The 20,300-nt window shown below is 43.0% G+C and overlaps 1 long non-coding RNA gene across 1 annotated transcript in view; it reads right to left on the reverse strand.

The window, feature by feature from the left end:
* The window catches only part of LOC120379766, a 117,693-nt gene extending 98,368 nt beyond the window's left edge, over positions 1–19,325 (reverse strand). The window contains exon 1 of the long non-coding RNA XR_005587569.1: positions 19,291–19,325. This is a non-coding gene — a long non-coding RNA (uncharacterized LOC120379766). The remainder of the gene's footprint in view (positions 1–19,290) is intronic.
* Between the last annotated feature and the right edge of the window lie 975 nt (positions 19,326–20,300).

The raw sequence follows: 20,300 nt of genomic DNA on the forward strand, positions 1-20,300 counted from the left end.
CGTTTACACAGCTTGGGGGCATCTTTACGTGAAAGTGGATATTTCCTCTCAGCCTCATTTGTATAATTATATTGTACATTTGGATGTGTGGATCTCAAAGCACTTTACAGCCGTTACTGAATTAATTCCCATAACACCACTTTAAGGATAGGAAAGTGGTGTGACTCTACATTTTACAGTTAGGAAAAGTGAAGCACAGAAAGGGTTAAATGTTCTGTGGCAGAGCAGGGAACAGATCCCTTTAATTCCCTCACTCCCAGTCTTGTGCTCTAACCACTAGACATACTCCCTCTCACAAGACATTGAAAGCAAAGGGTGGGATATGCAAGTTGTTAATGTATCATTACTACAGCAGCGTTTTGATCTCCCAACCTAGGACCTTATTGTGCTAGGTGCTCTCCACACACATTACAAGAGAAAGATTGTAAACTCTTCCAGGACTAAATAACCAAGACAGACCAAATATGCAAAAAAGGAAATATTCACTGATGCGCAGAGAGATTAAGTAACTGGAATGGATGGAATGGATTAGAACCTCTCTATCAAGAAGGATGTTTTGTTTCAGGTGCTAAACTCCTTATTCTAATACATTTTGCAGCACTCATACACAAACCCCATCCTATGCACAGCTGGGTAGATAATGCCATTTTTTAAATACTCAAAATCTCTAGTTTTATTTCTTCCCTATTTTTAGTTTAGTAGAGCCGGTTAATTTTTTATTTATTTTTTCCATGAAAAATAGCCTTTTTAAAAGGATTTTTAGCAGAAAATTTTCCTACCAAAAAAAAATCTTTTCAACAACCCCCCTCCCAAAAAAAAACCCCCAAAATATTGGTGGTTGGTTTCTATTCCTTTCCCTGCCTTTTCTCCCTTTTGCTACTGCAAAAGGTTTAAAAAAGGAAAAAGGGAGAGAAGAGGAAAACCAATTATTTTTCCAGTTTTGAGGTTGGGGGTGTTTCTGGTTGTTTTTATAAAAGAAACAAAAAAGGTTTAACTTTAGCAGCAAATTTCAAAAATATGATTTTTTGAAAAAATATTGATAAAACACATCTGTCCCACTAGCCTGTTTGATTACTTATTTTTCCATATCCACTGGAATAATTTTGAGCAGTATATAATGCTTGATAGGGTCTTGCTCGACCATGTAACTGAATAAGATTTTGAGACAACCCAAAGTATCTCTATAGGCAGCATTACTGAAAACATGAAATACCCAAAGTGATGGAGTCAAACATTAACACATTAACATTAAAACAGTTAAGCAATGACAAAACTGCTGCTTAAATATGTTGTCACAATGGCATGCGCACACACATGCACACACCCAACCTCAACGTGTGCCAGGGAGTAGACTAGATGACCTCTCGAGGTCCCTCCTAGCTCTACACTTCTCTGCTGTCTACATGGCATGACAATGCATACTACAAGGGTGAGATTTCTAAAGCACATAAATGTGTTGTGAACTAACTGGTCCATGTAGACCCTGCTGCTGCAGTCTAACAGTTCTGTAGCACTTGAACATGACCACATTAAAGTGCACTACTAGGGAATTTTAGGTGTGCACCAGCAGGGTCTACACAGACCATTTGGTCAGGAGCGCCGCCAGCTTTTTTGCCACCCTAGGCAGCGGAAGGTCCCTCCCCCGAAATGCTGACGACGACCGGGGCAGCCGAAGATCCAGCCGCCGCGGTCGCCGCCCCCCAAATGTTAGCACCCTAGGCGACCACCTAGGTCACCTAATGGGTTGCGCCGGCCCTGCATTTGGAGCACAAGTTCGTGCACTTTAGAAATCACACCCTCATAGAGTACATTACTGCACTGTGCAGACAAAGCCTGTATATAAAATAAAACCTAATACAACAATTTAACAATCAAAATGGAACAGATCCGATCCTTTCACAAAATCGAAATGAGAACAAAAAGCAGTGCAAGCTGTGTCCAGCCTGTGATAATGTAACAAGCAGAGATACTGTAAAACCACCGTCTGGACACAAGAATAGATTCTTGGGCTTTTACCTGCTCTGGGATTTCTCGAGCTTTCTCCAGTGTTCTCTATTCTACACATGTGGGGTTTGTCAGTGGTTTCACATTTCCGACCGCCTAGCCGTCCAGTCCCACTGCTCCCCTCCTTTGCCAGAGCTGACCATCACGTTCTAAAATCTGTCTCTTTAGCCTCTGAAGTTGGATGTCTAGGAGGTGAGGCTGGCTTTCAGGAAAGGCCAGATGGTGCTAAAGGAAGAGAGAGCCCACGAGGTAGCTTGAAAGAGTCGAACTGATAGAATAAAACTTTTGAATTGGCAAAGGGGAACACAGAGGCAGAGAGAGAAAGCGATGCACATAGAAGAAAATTAAGGAGCCAAGACAACAGGGGAGAAAAAAAGGTGGCTCAAATGAACAGAAGGTAAAAAGGGGGAGAGAGAAAGTAGAAATGATGGAAGGGAAAATATGAATAAAGGGATTGTAGCATTCATAGTAGAGGGAAATAATGCAATTAGGAAAGAGTTGTAAGGAGTGGCAGCCCTAGCTTTATGTAGCCAGGTGGACCCTTACTCTTCTCCTGGGTTTATATGATATATGCACACTTGAACTACTGCCAAATATGCCATCCTTTGTTCTCCACTCATACCCCCATCTAACTCTGGAGTGAGAGGGATGCAACAGAGAATTAATTCCATGAAACTTCACACTCCCTTCTTGGAAAGTTGTGCTTCAGCTTCACTTCCAGGCTTCTTGATTGTTGTAGCACATTCATCCGAACTTCATCACAGAGTCTCAAACGAGAGACGGATGAAGGCGTGGGTTTGACACAGGCAGGCAAGAGGAGCCCATGGAAATGCAGAGGTAGGGATGAGCATACCCAGTTATATAGGTCTAGAGGGAGTTGGATAGAATCTGCATGTTATTCCATATAGCCTGCACATACCCTACTACGTCATGGGGCTGAGGTAATGTGAAACAGCACTAATACTGGATTAAATAACTCCCTACCATAGACAGAAATTTCCCCCACAGAGAAATGTGAATGTTCTTGAACTGGCATCATATGACTTGCCATGCTCACCCCTTTGTCAGTCTGGGCAGTTATATCACTCTCGTTGCCATTGTATCTATTACTGTCAGTCTTTACTTTCCATTCTCTCCGTGGAAATGGTTTGGCTCAGTGGGATTATTTTCTTCCACAGGACCGTCTGGACCCTGTAGCATATGCAATGGGAATGTGTCACCCTATCACACCTTAAGATGGTCTTGAACCAAATCCCTGGAAGGTTTGAAAACTGACTCCTGGTTTGAATTTTGCTGCCTGATACCCCCGCTTCCCCCCGGACTCCACCCTGGAATTGCTGGTGATGTCTCCTTATCAGATGTGCCAAAATGAAAATAAAGGTATGTTAGCAATATGGTAAGACTTCAAAAGCTCGTGGGGATGCACATGCCATCTCTGCCATGCAATATGGAACACAAGGTAATGAGGGTGCTTGCTGAGGAAAGGGCACCAGAATCTGTCTTGACAAGCATTTTGCATGCAGTTAAACAGGCAAATGTATTCTGCTGCCAGGCTCTTGCAGGAATTTTATTTGATGTCTGTCACCAAACAGCTTCTTCTGCACTCGAGGATTTACAGAACATTCATACCCTATAACGATCAAAAAAGGAAGCCCCCCATGCCCATACTAGATTTCAGAGAATTAATCCACACTCTACTTGCAAGCTAATAGCATCTGTGCCCATGCAAAATTAGGACACATGTTTCTGAACTGTGTACAGAGTGTGGAACATAGGAGCTGCCATACCGGATAAGGTCTATCTTGTCTAGTAGCCTGTCTCCAATAGCATCAGATATAGATACTTCACAGGAAGATGCAAATCTCATTCTGCCTCCTCCCCATCCCAGATCTGCACAGTTATGGGCCCATATATGCACATGGTAAAAGTTTATTCCTGTCTCTCATCTGCTAATGGTTAGTTTCTGACCTAAAACATAAAGGTTGATATTTCTTTTTTAAAAAAAAACTAATATAATTGGGATGTTCTCAACATACATTCATATCTAATCCTTATTTGATTCCTACTAAGGTCACATAGCTTATCTTCTTTAGACCATTCATCACTCTGTGTAACTATTATGTCCCCATGTATGCATCTCCCCTCTAAAGTAAAGGTGCCTACTATTTTCAGTCGCTTCTCAAAGGAAAGTCCTTCTGTGCCTCCTCTTACCATCATCTTCAACTTCCGAACACTCTGTATTTCTGCTACATCCTTTTGCAGTCTGTCTACACTGCAGCTGGGAGTGTGCTTCCCAACATAGGTAGACAGAGAAGCACTAGCTCTGCTCAAGTTAACGCACTAACAGCATGGCCACCGGAGTATGTACGTGGGATGTAGGATGGGCTTGTACTTGGGTGGCTAGCCTGATCTGCTGCCTGTGTCACCACAATTGCAATGCTATTCTTAGCCCTGGTCTACACTACGAGTTTAGGTCGAATTTAGCAGCATTAGATCAATTTTACTCTGCACCCATGCACACAACGAAGCCATTTTTGTCGACTTAAGGGGCTCTTAAAATCGATTTCTGTACTCCTCCCCGACGAGGGGATTAGTGCTGAAATCAACCCTGCTGGGTCGAATTTCGGGTAGTGTGGATGCAATTTGACGCTATTGGCCTCCAGGAACTATCCCAGAGTGCTCCATTGTGACCGCTCTGGACAGCACTCTCAACTCAGATGCACTGGCCAGGTAGACAGGAAAAGCCCCGCAAACTTTTGAATTTCATTTCCTGTTTGCCCAGCGTGACGAGCTGATCAGCACAGGTGACCATGGAGTCCCAGAATTGCAAAAGAGCTCCAGCATGGACCAAACGGGAGGTACTGCATCTGATTGCTGTGTGGGGAGACGAATCCGTGCTATCCGAACTCTGTTCCAAAAGACGAAATGCCGGAATATTTGAAAAAATCTCCAAGGGCATGAAGGGCAGAGATTATAACAGGGACCCGCAGCAGTGCCGTGTGAAACTTAAGGCGCTCAGGCAAGCCTACCAAAGAACCAGAGAGGCAAACGGCCGCTCCAAGTCAGAGCCCCAGACATGCTGCTTCTATAATGAGCTGCATGCCATTCTAGGGGGTGCCCCTACAACTACCCCACCGCTGTGCTTTCCTCCTTTCCACCCCACCTGGGCTACCTTTGCAGTTATCCCCCCATTTGTGTGATGAATTAATAAATAATGCATGAATCTGAAACAACAATGACTTTATTGCCTCTGCAAGCGGAGATCAAAGAGGGGAGGGGAAGGGCGGCTAGTTCACAGGGAAGTAGAGTGAACCAAGGGGGTGGGTTTTCATCAAGGAGGAACAAACAGAACTTTCACACCGTAGCCTGACCAGTCATGAAACTGGTTTTCAAAGCTTCTCTGATGCACAGAGCACCCTGCTGTGCTCTTCCAACCACCCTGGTGTCTGTCTGCGCGTAATCAGCGGCCAGGTGATTTGCCTCAGCCTCCCACCCTGCCATAAACGTCTCTCCCTTACTCTCACAGATATTGTGGAGCACAGAGCAAACAGTAATAACAATGGGAATATTGGTTTCACTGAGGTCTAACCAAGTCAGTAAACTGCACCAGCGAGCTTTTAAATGTCCAAAGGCACATTCTACCACCATTATGCACTTGCTCAGCCTATAGTTGAACTGCTCCTTACTACTGTCCAGGCTTCATGAGCCATGGGAGCAAAGGGTAGGCTGGGGTAGGTGCGACCACACGGTGCTGCTGACTGGGAGAGCAGCCTGAGGCAGAAGCCTCCAGCTGGCATGATATTCCAGGCAGGACTGAATCTCCATTAGACGAAACTTAAAGAAAAGAATGACCTGGAGTCATTCCCATTTTTGTCACAGAGGCCGGCCAGCAGCACCCATGTCTGCCCAGGCACCACCGACCAACCTAACCGAGGTCGGCCGGGGCACCCATGGGACGAAAACGACAACGGTTAGCAGTCATATTGCACTGTCTGCCGTCCGCAAGGCAAGGCAAGGGGATGCTGCTGTGTAGCACCGCAGTACCGCGTCTGCCAGCAGCACCCAGGAGTCATACGGTGACAGTGAGCTGAGCGGGCTCCATGCTTGCCATGGTATGTCGTCTGCACGGGTAACCCAGGAAAAAAGGTGATAAGTGATTTTTTGCCATTGCTTTCACGGAGGGAGGGGGGCCTGACATGTACCCAGATCCACCTGCGACAATGTTTTTGCCCCATCAGCCATTGGGAACTCAACCCAGAATTCCAGTGGGCGGCGGAGACTGTGGGATAGCTACCACAGTGCAATGCTCCAAAAGTCGACACTAGCTTTGGTACTGTAGATGCACACTGCCGACTTAATGCACTTAGTGGGGACACACACAATCGACTGTATCAAATCGATTTCTAAAAAGTCAATTTCTATTAAATCAACCTAATTTCGTAGTGTAGACATACCCTTAGTGTGCTAAACCATGTTTGCCTACTCATGCTGGGAAGCAAACTCCCAAGTGCAGTGTACACATGTCCTTTGAGAGAGGGTGACCAGAGCTGACCACGGTATAGACAAAGCGGGTCAAACTCATTCTGTGGTGAGGGCCAAATTACACTTTCATTCAAAGTCCAAGGTCTGGGAATAAAAACTTCAATGGCGAGGAGCTAGTTTTGCAGTCTTATCCAAGTACACGGTAGGTTGCATTTTTGAGTAAAGTTAAATACTACATTTAAAGACTTTACAAATAATTAATGCATTTTTAAACTTCCCTTCATATGCCCATTAATTCACCCCGTGCATGTGCATCTGCACTGCCACGTGTGTGTGAATTTTCTCTCTTTCCCCTAACTCTTTGGGAAACTGCCCCCCCTGTTACTATGCCTTTGGAAATTTTCCCTTTCACGTGCCCCTTTGGGAAATATCCCTCCTCAAATGTTCAGTCTCTCCCATCACTTTCCTTTCTCCCTCTCTTCCCCTGCACTCACTCCGGCCATTTCCAGGGTGGATGGGGATACAGAAAGAGCTGCTCCCCTCACTCTCAGCCCCTACAGCATTTTAAAGGCAGTGGTGCGCTGTAAGCGAAATAGGGAGCAGTGAGAGTACAGGAGGAGAAGGCTAAAGGTGGGAGATCAGAAGCAAAGTCCTGCAGACTCTGTCATGGTGGCAAGAGCAGGGCAAGAACCTCCTCTGAGCCCTGGTTACAGTGTTGTGGTGGCTGCTCCAAGAGCCTCTGCTCACCAGCGGATTGGAAGAGGGTTCAGTTGCTTGTGCCCAATCAGGAATGAGCCTGCCGCTCATTCTTGCCTCAGCCCCTTGATTTGCAGAGCCAGCAGCTACAGGCTGGATGCTTTGAAGGGTGGGGTATAAGCGGCAGGCTGCAGGGAAGGGTCCTGGGGACTGGATCCTGCCTGCTGGCTATACGTGTGGCACCATTGCTATAGATATAGCAGTAATTTATGTAGTGGCATTAAAATATTTCCAGTATTATTTTCCAGCCCAATTTCTACACATCCCACCGTTACTGTTTATTTTTAACCTACTCTTCTCACTGAACAGAGGTTTCTAACAAGCTGTCCATAATGACATCCAGGTCTTTCTCCTGTTTTAGTAGGACATACAAAAACCAATAACATGTGCTTCATGTTAAATTTGTGAACACTGACTATCATCTGCCATACCACCACCACTTCCCTGAGCTTTGTTAAGTCCCCTTAAAATTCCTCAAAATCTTTGGCCATAAGGCAGTAAATCACGTCTTCCACTCTGGGCAATAAACTGATTAAAAAGTGATCGTTTAACTGGTTTTTCTACTCTGTGGGCTTGCCTAGATTAATGAAATTTGGACTGAGGTGCCTACACTGAAATAGCTGCACCAGTGCGACCCCCCCCAAAACAGACAATGTGCCAGTGCTAAGTCACGCCAGTACAAGTCCCACCTTACTTTGGTGCAGTGCATCTACATTTCAGGTTTGCACTGGTGTTGCTACAATGGTACAAAAAAACCCAACCTCTCAAACAAAGCATAGACAGGGCCCATGACAGAGGACTAGGCGGAATCTTTAAATCTTTAGTTAGAATCTAAGAATGTAATACTTAGTTTGTTTAAAAGATTGGCCTTTTCTATGCCTACCAACTAAAGGAGGTGTCTATTCACCCTCAGGACCAAATTCCCTCATGCTCAGGCTGTTCTTGCCTTGCTCTATCTGGGGCAGAGCCCAGCTGCAGAGTGCAGCCAAGTTCACCTGTGAAAAACCTGCAGAAATGAGGACTTTGCTGTGTCAGGCTGTTGGTTGCTTGTTCCAGAGAGAGCTGGGCCTTTGACATAATATCGATTGTGATCTGAGTCTCAGAAGCACAGAGCAGAGAGAAAGGAAGAGAGAAACTGAGTGAGAGTAAACAGGAGCTCTCTCTTGGCTTCTAGAGCACCTTTGCCTTTGCTAAAATCCTCAGGGCCTGATCATACCACCTGTTGCCTGCCTCTGGGGTGAACAGAAAGGTGCATAGTCCACCATTGGACAGAACAAAATGAACAAATTTCCTCTCAATAGCAGCCCCCATAGAAGTGTAGGGACAGCAGCTCCACACATCAACAGTGTCCAGGCCACAGGAAGCACTAAGAAAGTGGGGCATGCCAAAGGAAAAGCAGGCAACGGAGGGGAAGAACTGCACTGAATGCTCTTCTCTATCACAGGGCTTGCTGCACATATGCTGCTTGGGACAACTAGACGCATCGAGCTACACAGATGAGATAATTCATTGTGAGGTCCAGGACAAAAGAAGGATGTGGTGAGTGCTGGGTGGGATAGATGTTGCACTGCTCACTTTTGTGCTACTGTTACAGACTTGTTATTCCAACTGTACTTCACCTCCTCACCTATCCCTGTGTACAACTACACCTCCATTACTCTGGCTACATCGGTATATAACACGAATGGCTGTGTCTTCCTAAGCAGGAGCACTTGTGAGTATCAGCTTTTCTTTCATACTTTAATCCTGCTCCACAGATGTTTTCTAATTCTGTTTCACAGATGTTTTCCTGTGACTCAAATTCTGTAGCCTTATAACTAAGGATGATCTTAGTTTGAAATATGGTTGATGTCCCTCAGTCGTGTTTGCTGTTTCTTTTTGCAGCCATTCTGTCAATGCTTTTGTTCCCTCATAGAGTCCTGAGGTGGGTGCTGTAGGACACTTTCCAGTCCAGCTGCTCACAGCCCACTTTCCAACATGTGCAGGGGAGAGCTGCTGGCAGATTTTCTGAGTATCCTTTAGCTCAATATTTCCACTTACTCTCTTCTTGGAGCGCAAGGAAAAGTCAGGCCCTGGTGTCTTAAGAACTCTGGCAGATTTTCAAAAGTAATTCATTCCCACAACTAAGGCCAGCTTTTTGGACAAACTCACCTCTCATTTAGGCACCTTCATTAAGTGGGGATTTTCAAAAGGTAATCTGCAGTTCCCATTAAGAACGATGACACTGAGCATTGGCCACTTCCCGTAAGTGGCTAATTGAGAACTGAGCTCTTACAAAAAAAATCTGGCCCCTCCACCTGGGAGAAAGCCAACTGCACCAGAGTCAGTCTCCTAACACCACACTGGACACAGTTGATCCTGGCAGGGGTTGCCTGATTGATTGCACTTCCTGATTGGTGGAGTGGTGAATCTAGCTACTACTTGACCAAGCAGCAGCCAGAGCTTGCTGGCTGCTCAACACGTTCCAAACTTGGTCCTGCTTCCTCTGCCTGATCCTGCGCAGCCTGCCATTGTGCCCACTACAGTTCCTGCCCTTGGACATCCTTGACACCCCGGCTCTGCTTCTCTACCATGTCTCTGGCTCGCCCATTGGCTCTAGCATTTGGCATCTGATCCCTGCTCTAACCTGTGGCTCTGTTTCCTGACCATGTCTCTGGTTCACCCATTGGTTTTGATTTTGACTTCTGATCTCTGTCTCTGACCCTCGGCTCTGCTCTCAACTACATCCCTGGGTTTTGCTCTGAAGCATTTCAGAGCAAACACCTGTGGGCCATGAGTCTTGGCAGGGACAACTATACATAATAGCAAACTTTTCCAACATAGCTAAAAATTGAGCCACTATCTTTGTCTTCCAGTCTGCCAGTGCGTGTTGAACACAAAACTAATGAAAATACTCATGCACTAGTCCAACCCACTAGGGGCAACTTCTTTCTCTGGGTGGATTTGGTGCTCCCAAGTGGCATCACTTTGACAGCCACGTCAACTGCAACTCCACAGCACAGGTCTCTGTGGATCACTCAGTCATTGGCCTCTCTGATAAGACAAAAAGGAATTAACTGAGACCCAACAAACTCATCTGATAGGTTTCCAAAATGGCAACAATAATTTAGACTGGCAAGCCAACCTATTTCCTGAGCCATTCAGCCCCCCGTGCTTTCTCTCTTTTTGGGATATGATTAGATGAGATGATACATTATAAATATTACACAGCAGTACCCACAAAGCATTACAGAGTTTTCAGCATTTCAGCTAGCAACTCCATTTTGGAAGGATTTACAACTTGGCTGTCCCTTGGCATCCAAAGTCTCACCATAAGAGCCCATCTATTTAATAATAAATCAGTTTGGCTATTTTTAATTTAGAGGGCTACAAATTACAAATGATGTTTACCGTTTGCTGACACTTTGATCTCAAAATGAACAAGAGTTTCAAGGACCAGGCCCTCAGCTGATGTAAATCCCATTCTGCACACTTACAAAATGGGAAATGGCTGCCTAGGAAGGAATACTGCCGAAAGGGATCTGGGGGTTAGAGTGGATCACAAGCTAAATATGAGTCATCAGTGTAACGCTGTTGCAAAAAAAGCCAATATCATTTTGTGATGTATTAGCAGGAGTGTTGTAAGCAAGACACGAGAAGTAATTCTTCCACTCTACTCAGCACTTACAAGGCTTCATCTGAAGTATTGTGTCCAGTTCTGGGCACCACATTTCAGGAAAGATGTGGACAAATTGAAGAAAGCCCAGAGGAGAGCAACAAAAATGATTAAATGTCTAGAAGCCATGACTTATAAGGAAAGATTTAAAATATTGGGTTTGTTTAGTCTGCAGAAGAGAAGACCTGGGGGTGGGGGGACATGATAACAGTTTTCAACTACATAAAAGGTTGGTACAAGGAGGAGGGTAAAAAATTGTTCTTATTAACCTCAGAGGACAAGACAAGAAGCAATGATCTTAAATTGCAGCAAGGGAAGTTTAGGTTGGACATTAGGAAAAATTTCCTAACTGTCAGGGCAGTTAAACACTGGAACAAATGGCCTAAGGAGATGGTGAAATCTGCATCACTGGAGGTTTTTAAGAACAGGTTAGACAAACACCTGTTGGGAAGAGTTATTATGTTATTAGTTATTACGTAGTCCTGTCTTGAGTGTACAGGATTGAACTAGATGAGCTATTAAGGTCCCTTCCTCTCTATGTTTATATAACCTAATTGGCTTCAATGGTGCTACAAAAATTTACAGCAGCTGGGGATCTGGCCCGGTGTTTTATTAAAAGGAAATTTTGTAGTTAATAATTTCTGGGCCAAAACCTAGATACATATGTGATCTATTGGAGTTGCACACCTATCCAGAAGCAGGATTGGTCTTTCACCTGATGCATGTTTTTTTTGTTTGTTTGTTTTTTGTTTTTTTTTAATGGCAGAGATTGGCCTGATCCTAAAAACTCTGTGGCAGCACTTCTCATGATCAGGACCATAAGGAGATTTACAAAGCAGCTGTTGTATGTGCATCAGACCCTACTTTCCACCTTTCTGGATGATCCATGTGACACAATCTGTTCCATTGTTAATCCATATCTACAGCATAAGCATACACCTTAATGATTTCACAGGGAGGCTTCAAAGCTTAACAGAGCCATGGACAAACAGACAACAAAGATTGATTTAATTTTAATTGCATGTTATTTTTTACTCAATGTTTTGTTTGCAGTTCTGATAGAGTTAGAGATCTATAGTTCAAATTTCAGAACTGTGCACATGCAAAAAAATAAAAATAAAATAAAATAAAGCATGTGCTGTAGCAGCCATTGCAGTAACTGGATGAGTAAGTGACTAGTTAGCTTTCAGGGAGATGTTAGAGCATACAGGGCACCAGACAGAGCCAGGAACTCTGGATTCAATTCCCAGCTCCTCCAGTAACTTCCTCTGTCACATGGAGCAAGTCTTTTCACCTTTCTATGCCTCTCTTTCTCCCATCTGCACAGTAGGACTAGTGCTACTTACCAACTTCTTTTGATAAGTTCTCTGAGATGTACCCATTGCATATGCTGAGCATTCATAGTTATTTGCATGCTAATGCACCATGCTTCCACACACAATCATAAATGCAAGGTGAAACTAGTTGTGTAAATGTGTATAATTTTGCATGCACACATTTCTGAAAATCTGAGCCTCAGAGAGTAACTTGGATTTCTGATCAGATTTTTAAATGTAGCATTTTGCATCTATCATATATATATATATATATATATATATATATATATAAATAAAAAACATAGTATATTTGCTTACACACATTTGCACTGCCTTTGTATTTTGGCATATGAATACTGCATTGAACAGCACAATAACTGTAATGCCTCAGTTATAAATATTTTCCCATTTCACTCAGTACTTTTCTTTGTTGAATAATTCAGCTTCTTTACAGGCTTAGCTGACCTTTGCTTGATAAAGTCATATTTCTGAGCATTCACTTGCATTTGGTATTTTTAATCAGGTTCAAGTCCACTAGCTGCACATCAGAGCTGCGAATAATGATGATACCAATATGTACTTTAGCCAAATGATGTTCCTTAGTGCACGCACACAGCCCCCAAATTACTGAGTTAACTAAAGTGTAAGAGAATTTATGATGCTAAATAAAACCAGGAAAAAAGATGTTTTAATAAGATGAAAATCCAAATGTTAAAATAATGAGCCATCTGTATGGGTGGCCCTCTCCTGAGAGATGCCAAGAGCTTTACCATCTGTGATACATTTACCAGCTGTTTCCTTCCTTTTTCGTGAGAACATAAGAAATCCTTGCAGTTGGTGGTTCTAACTGACACATCCTAGTGAAGGAAACAGGTTTGCTCAACGTCAGGACCTCCCATCAAAGCTAGCCTGGCTGGAATTAACCTAATAATGTTTGGTGAGTACTGATGTTCCCTATTTCCGAAGGGTCTCTTCAGCTGAGGGGCTGACAGATCACAGATCACTCTGGAGAACGAAAGAGGAGAAAATAATACCCACTGAACCACAACATAGCTTGAACTGAGGTTTGCAGGGAAAGGCAAATGGATAAAATACTAGGCCTGAGCATTTCATTGCTGAGAAATTAGGTTTTTACCTTCAGACTGTTGCAGGAAAGTTTGGGTAAATTTGAGATCAATTGACAACATGGCAAGGTGCCACACGTAGTCCAAATGTTGCTGAACCTGTCTTTCTTTTTTCTTTTCTCTGATCTGATCACTGTTTCACATATCTGCCAGTCAGCCTCATATCCCTGCTACTTTTGCCCTGACAAGAACCTTATCTAGTGCTCGAGTTATGTATGGTCTTAGGATCAGACCACAGTGCTATGCAAGAATGTAGTTTGCCATAGGCACTCATGAAAGGCTACAAAATAGAGAATCTAAATCTATGGAAGGATATATTGTTTTGTACTTATTTATACCTCGGTGTGCTGTAGTCCTAATTGCACAACATTTAATTATTTCCTCAGTGTTCACTCTCATTTCATTAACTGCCAATGAGAGTTGAAGAGAATATAACTTAAGACACAGATTTCTCTCTCCACGTAAAGTGAGTCTGGACCAAAAAAGAAATCTGATCAAACAGAGTCCATCTTTGTGCAGTTCTGTAAAGGGCAATATTTGTCCATCATTTAGATACCACATATCTGTGATATACTATGTTTTGCAAATGTGAAGTGTACAGCACCAGTCTGTACCAAGTCAGTGGCAAATATACGGACAGTTATCTGCTACACACATCTGCTACACACACAGCATCCTCGCAGAACCCAGGGCACTCTGCTCCAAAAACACAGGACCCCAACCTCTTCAGCTACAGGAGACTAAGTTAGCTATAGTCTGTAATACAGTATATGCAAGCAATAGGGGTTGCAGCCTCTTTGTGGGTCAGGCACTTGCAGGGGATACACTTACAAACACTTGAATAGGACCAACTGGCCATCCAGTGGAGGGCAGTCGTGACACAGGGACAAATTCTCAAATGCACCACTCAGGCAACACTAAGGGTGTGTGTACACTGCAATTAGACACCTGTGGCTGGTCCATGCCAGCTGACTCAGGCTCCCAAGGCTCAGGCTAAGGAGCTCTTTAATTGTGGTGTAGATGTTCGAGCATGGGCTTGGGCTCTGGGACCTTGCAAGGGGAAAGGTCCCAAAACTCAGGCTCCAGCCCAAGTCCAAATGTCTACACCACAGTTAAACAGCCCCTTAGCCCTAGCCCCACAAGCCCAAGTCAGCTGACATGGGCCAGTTCTAGGTGTCTAACTGCAGTGTAGACATACCCTAAAAAGCCAGATTCTGCCTGTAACTGAGGATTCTATGGTTGGAGGAAGGATGGGACCCTCAGCTGTGGTAAAATCTGCAGAGCCATCTATGTGCTAGCTGCCACATCCTACTCCACCATAGGCGGGTATGGAGAGTTCCACTCCATTACACCTAATCCTCTACTGGCACATGGCACCTTACGGATCATATGTTGGTGGTGTAAGTTGAGTTAGAGAAACCTGAGGATGCTCTAATTTAAACCAGGGCAGCACAGAACAACCCTTAGAGTTGTAACTGGTTACCCAATGCCTGCTCACTGCATACACACGCACCCCTTCACAGAGCAGAGCTCAGCCACAGGAGAGAAGCTGACTCAATACTCATTGAGGGATTGTATCTTCAAGGCACTGAGTACTGCCTATAAGGAGGAGGTGCAAGGATTGTTACAAGAGCTCCACTGCATCTTACAGGATCGGGCCACTTGCTGGTAGACTCTTCAAGACAGAGAAGTGGTGACAGCAAGCAGCCTAAGAAGGAAACATACAAGGAAACATACAAGTTTTAGGGAAACTGAATCTCCCCTAAATGTACATCTGAACCAACATCCCAAATGAGCAAACTGAAGAGATGCTGACATAAAATCTGAATCCGGTTCTGTAGCTAGGATAACTCCAGGATCTCCCTAGGTTACACACCACCCACATCAGTACATTTGATAATGTTATGTCGATCTGCATTGTGCATGAGAGGGAATAAATATACATGTGATTCTAATCAGTGTCTATGATTCAATGAACTGAGTGAAAATCAGCCATTGCTTTCCAGAGCATTTTTCTCCCGCGATAAAGTGTAGTGATCATGTACTCCAGCCACTGGCAAGTATCAAGAACCTCTAAAATATAGCATGTGCATTATCAAGCAACCACAATCAGAAGAAGGAGCCATTTAAATTGTGATTGACAGTAAAACATTTATTTCCTCAAACATCGCTTACATATTGTTGGTAAGATATCTGACTGCTTTTCCCATCAGAAGACCTAAATAAGATTCTAAAAAATGGTGCAGTCTATTTGCTACTCATCTCTCCACTAACTTAAGGCTGGATTGTAACAGATATACACACTGGGGAGTGTGGGGTATTAAAAACTGGTTAAAAATGACAATATTGTTTTAAGTGTGAGGGATTTCCCGATCCTGCTTGCAGGCTGGGGGTCTCTAAGAAAAGCCATATGATCTGAGTTATCTGAGTCAGTCAGCAGACAGTCTGAAAAGAGCCAGTGTAAAAGGAAGCAGGCATGAGTCGTGCCTCACTGTCTTAGGGAGCAGCCTGTTTTCTCTGTGTGTGTGTTTTTGGGCTTGTGTGTGTTATCGTTCTGAATTCTTAGAAATAAAGTCCTGTTACATTGTAACCTTTCAGCAATAGTACTTATGCTATTATCTAACTTTCTGTGTGTATGCTGTGAACATAACAGGCCCAACTAGTCCCATTTAGTATAATTGGAAGTAAGGAGTTTGCAATCTAGCCCTTAAAAGGGAACAGCATGGCACAAAAGCCTCTGCAATGTTTCAAAATGTTAATTATATCATGATTGTTTAATTGTATTCCATAAACCTTATTCTATTTTGCATTCAGATACCATCTTGAATCCAAAAATCTCAAAAGATGATGCAAACATTAAGTATAATTCACAACATCCCTGGCATGTAGGTCTTATACGTAGTATATGGATTTTACAGATGGAGAAACACAGGCAGAGAGCTAGGTTTAAGTGACTCCCCAGGATCACAGAGAGAATTGGTGGGAGAGCTGAGAGTAGAACCCAGAAAGTCTGGGTCTCTGTTCCCAAATGTTGCCACTAGAAACTGTTCATCCCTGAACATAAATATTGTTTAATATTTTGCAGAAATATAATTCAATACCTTACCTTCTACATTTTTCACTTTTAGTTAGGTGCTTTTTATCTGATAACATTTTTACAAGAAAAATGTATTTGTCAGAACATTTGAAATCAGATACAGAATTATTTGAAACAGGAATATACTGGGCCTGATTCAAAGACCATCAACTTCAGTGGACTTTGGAACAGGTCCTAAGATGCTACAGGAAGCATTCAGATACTTCTGTGGGTGCTATAGAAAACCTCACGATCAAGGATGATAGCTAGAATTTGGATTGCTTACCTATTCAGAGTGCAATACAAATTCTGCCAGAGTTCGAGGGTTTTCAACTCCTTACATCCTCTAGCAAACTCAGTCCACAGCATAATACTTGTACATATATAAATGTGTTGGCAGTAATATGCTTAAAAAGAGGATCAGGAAAAAGCTAACATTGACTGAATTAGATTTTTTTGCCCCTAGAGAATGGTCCTACTAGAATAAAGTTTAAGGTCACTGGCAGGGCAGACCATGTATCTGTAAAGTTTACACTGCAGATATCTTCCCTGGTTTGTCCTATAGCTATAGAAGTGGCTTTAATTTCAGGCTGCCCAATACCCCTATAATTCTGTGAACTCAAAATGTGGGCAATTAAGCAGAAGGACAGAGCTCTGAAAAATGGATGTTGTGTTTATATGAAATCCTGCATACCTTTCCCCTTAATGATTTAAAACAACAATCAAAATTGAGTCCACCAGACAGGCTACTGTTCTTTAAAAGTAAGGGTCAACATTAAAAAGATCCATTTAATCTAAGCATGGAGTGTTTGTTATTTGTTTTTTTCTTCATAGACTTTAGGAATTTAAGCTCAAGGAAAACGTTGGGAAAGTCAGAGTCTTAAACATAATATCCTGGCCAAATTCCTTGGTAATTACACTCTGCCTAACCAACTCCCTTGCATTTCCAATTAGAAAAAATATTCTTCATTTCTTGTCCTTAACTGCTGTGGTACATGTACAGGAGCAGCATGAGCCATTTGAAATGGTAACGTTTACCAGTTATCACAGATATTGTCAATTCTAAGTATAGGCAGAAAATGCGGTAGCTCAGATACTGATGTGCAATAGGGGTTGATAAATACTGTCTTTTTAATAGCAACTGCTCCATGAGTTGCCACATTTCACCCCAGAGGCAATTGCATTTCTGCAGTGGATTAAGTGATCCATTTGTAGTATACAGTCTACCCTTTTATAGCATATAGTTGATTTCAATGGGACTACTCACAGAGTAAACTGCCTCTCACCAAAAGGAAGAAGGGCAGAATCAGGCCCTACATTTGTAAAGCACTCTGGGATAAAAGGCACTATATATAAACCTATTACCATGATATTTTTAAACATTTCTTTCCAGCCTTTTAAAACAGTTGGTAGCCTGAGAAGAGATTTAGTGTGGTCATTCACAGTGGGTTTTATAAATGACAATATTTCTAATGTATGATGTACATACACACACATTAAAAGCATCCTCCTTGCCAGGACAAAAGGCCCCTGGAATTAGATATAGCCTAGGAGGAGTTATAGGACAATGGTAATAAAAAGAACTCAGACAGGAGGACATCTTTGTATTGTTAACTGAATAAGTGTGACGAGAACAGAGAGGCTTAAAAATCTCCTTTCAAGTGCTGCTTGCTTTCCTGACCCTGCCTTTCTCTTATTGGTATAATATTTATGGTCTGTGCATTTTAGCTCTTCTGTTGAGAGTCTCCCACTGATTCACCGACCAGGTGCTGTGTAGGTGGGTGCTGTGTGGGTTTCCCCTCTGCTCTACTAGGATGCCTGAACTATGATAGCTAAGCATCATGTTCAGTCAGGCCTGTGCTTCCTTTGAGCCAAGATTGACAATCTGTGCCAAATTGTGGCAGCAGTCTGGGATCATAAACCTTTTCTAAACTTACAAACTTTTGCAAATGTCTGATTGTATAAATAGTGCATAGAAAAAAAATCTCTTTAAGGATCATTAATATAGTCAAGGAAACTTAAACTACTCCATTTACCAGAATGCTATTAAACATACATGGGGCCCAGTTTTTATCTCACACCAGTTACACACTGGTTTAACTCCATGACTCCTGAACTACACCAGTATAATGGAGCAAAACCTGGTTGTTCCCTTCCCTTTCCTTCCTCCCCGGCCTAATTTTTCTTATGATTTACCATTTACATAGCTTTAACAATATGCTCTGATCTTCCCCCAAGGAGAAGGGTATGTCCTACACTCCCAGCACAATCCCCTCCAAAGCTCCACAACACTCCCTACTCAGGCCTGTGGCTAATAGACACAACCTACCCTCCCCCCACTTATTAAATCACAATTAGACCAGAGATTTGTTTGCAGGGGTCCATCTGAGCCTTTTTATTCTCCTCCCTGATTTCATAGGTTCTCAGCCATTTGCAATTTGAGTCTGGGAGTAAAAACAAATGCAGAAACATAAGTGAAATTCAGGTGAGATCAGTGAGTTCATTTGGTTACCAACCCACGTAACCAACTAGCCCAGGCTGACTCAAAACTCATTACAGCTTTCCACAAAACCAAGTACATGCTTTCTAAAGTTTTATCAACCATATCTGTATATCAGGTTTGTGATCAAACTCATGGCCAGTCAGGTGATACTTGGTGATAGAACAGTCTGCAACACAATGCATAAAATCCCAGGGTATAAATTTGCAAAAGGATTTAATGACTAAAGTGTTATTTGTATTAAAATTTTATAATGAGTCCCAAAAACAGAAAGGAAAACAGAACCCAAAAAGAATTATGGGGTATGTGCTGTATATGTGGTTCTCCTTTTTAACTTCCCTTATTAAGAAATAATATCTAGAATTCAATATTTTTACCTTGGGGTAATACATTGATGATATCTTCTTTAGCAATAGAAAAGACCACTGCATTTGCAGTGAGACTCCATTTTATGCCAAGTGGAGGGTGTTGATTGGCCAAAACCTTATGGGGTGGGGCTGAGGGACCATAAAATGGTCTCTATGCACCTACCTCTCCTTTCAGTTTGTGTACTCCATTTAGTCAGGAGTCTGTTCTAGCTTGGAGGGCCTCATTCCAACTAGGGGATTTTGTATACTGCACATTGGGAGTGTGGTATAGCTCTGAATATTGCTCCAGCAAGGAGGTTTAGCCTAGTTCAGCAGCTTGTTTTAGCTTTTAGAGGTTACTCTACTCCAGAGAACCTATTCTGGTCTTGGAAACTTAGTTTGAATTAGGAATTCCACCTGGAATAAGACTGAAAGCTGGAAGGTTTCGATTTAGAGGCCCTTTTGTTTTGAAGGTGGATTTGTAAAAGGGTGTTTCTTCTTTATGAAGCTGCTATTGAAATAATCATGTTTCTTCAGAATCTCTTTATTTCCAGTAGGGTCCTGACCTTTTCTGTTCTTTTCCTTTCCACTTTTAGTAGGCTATTATCTAGAGTCTACAATACAGACTACAGTGTGGTAACTGGCTTCAAGCTTCAGTATCAGAGGTTCACGTACATCCAATCATGAGCTCTTCTGTGGCAATGGATTGCAGTGCAGATCCATTAGACTCAATGGAATGGATGAAGGCTCAATGGACCCTTTTGAGACACCCCTGAGAAAGATGCACTGCCACCAGGGGAAACACTGGAAGGCATTGTGCCCTGAAGCACAATTCTTCAGGTGGTTCCCTGTTCTGCTGGGAGGGAGGGAACCTTAAAAGGGAACCGCATACTAGCCTCCATATACATCCAGCCAGGTCTGCCCACTTGCTTGCAGTAGGGGAGGAGGTAGAGGACTTCACATCACTCAGCTACAATCTGAGCAGTTGCACAAGGGTGCCTGGGAGTCTTATTCCTCTATGTGGCACATTGAACCTGGGC

This window comes from Mauremys reevesii, linkage group 13 (genome assembly GCF_016161935.1).
Source record: "Mauremys reevesii isolate NIE-2019 linkage group 13, ASM1616193v1, whole genome shotgun sequence".
Taxonomy (NCBI): domain Eukaryota; kingdom Metazoa; phylum Chordata; order Testudines; family Geoemydidae; genus Mauremys; species Mauremys reevesii.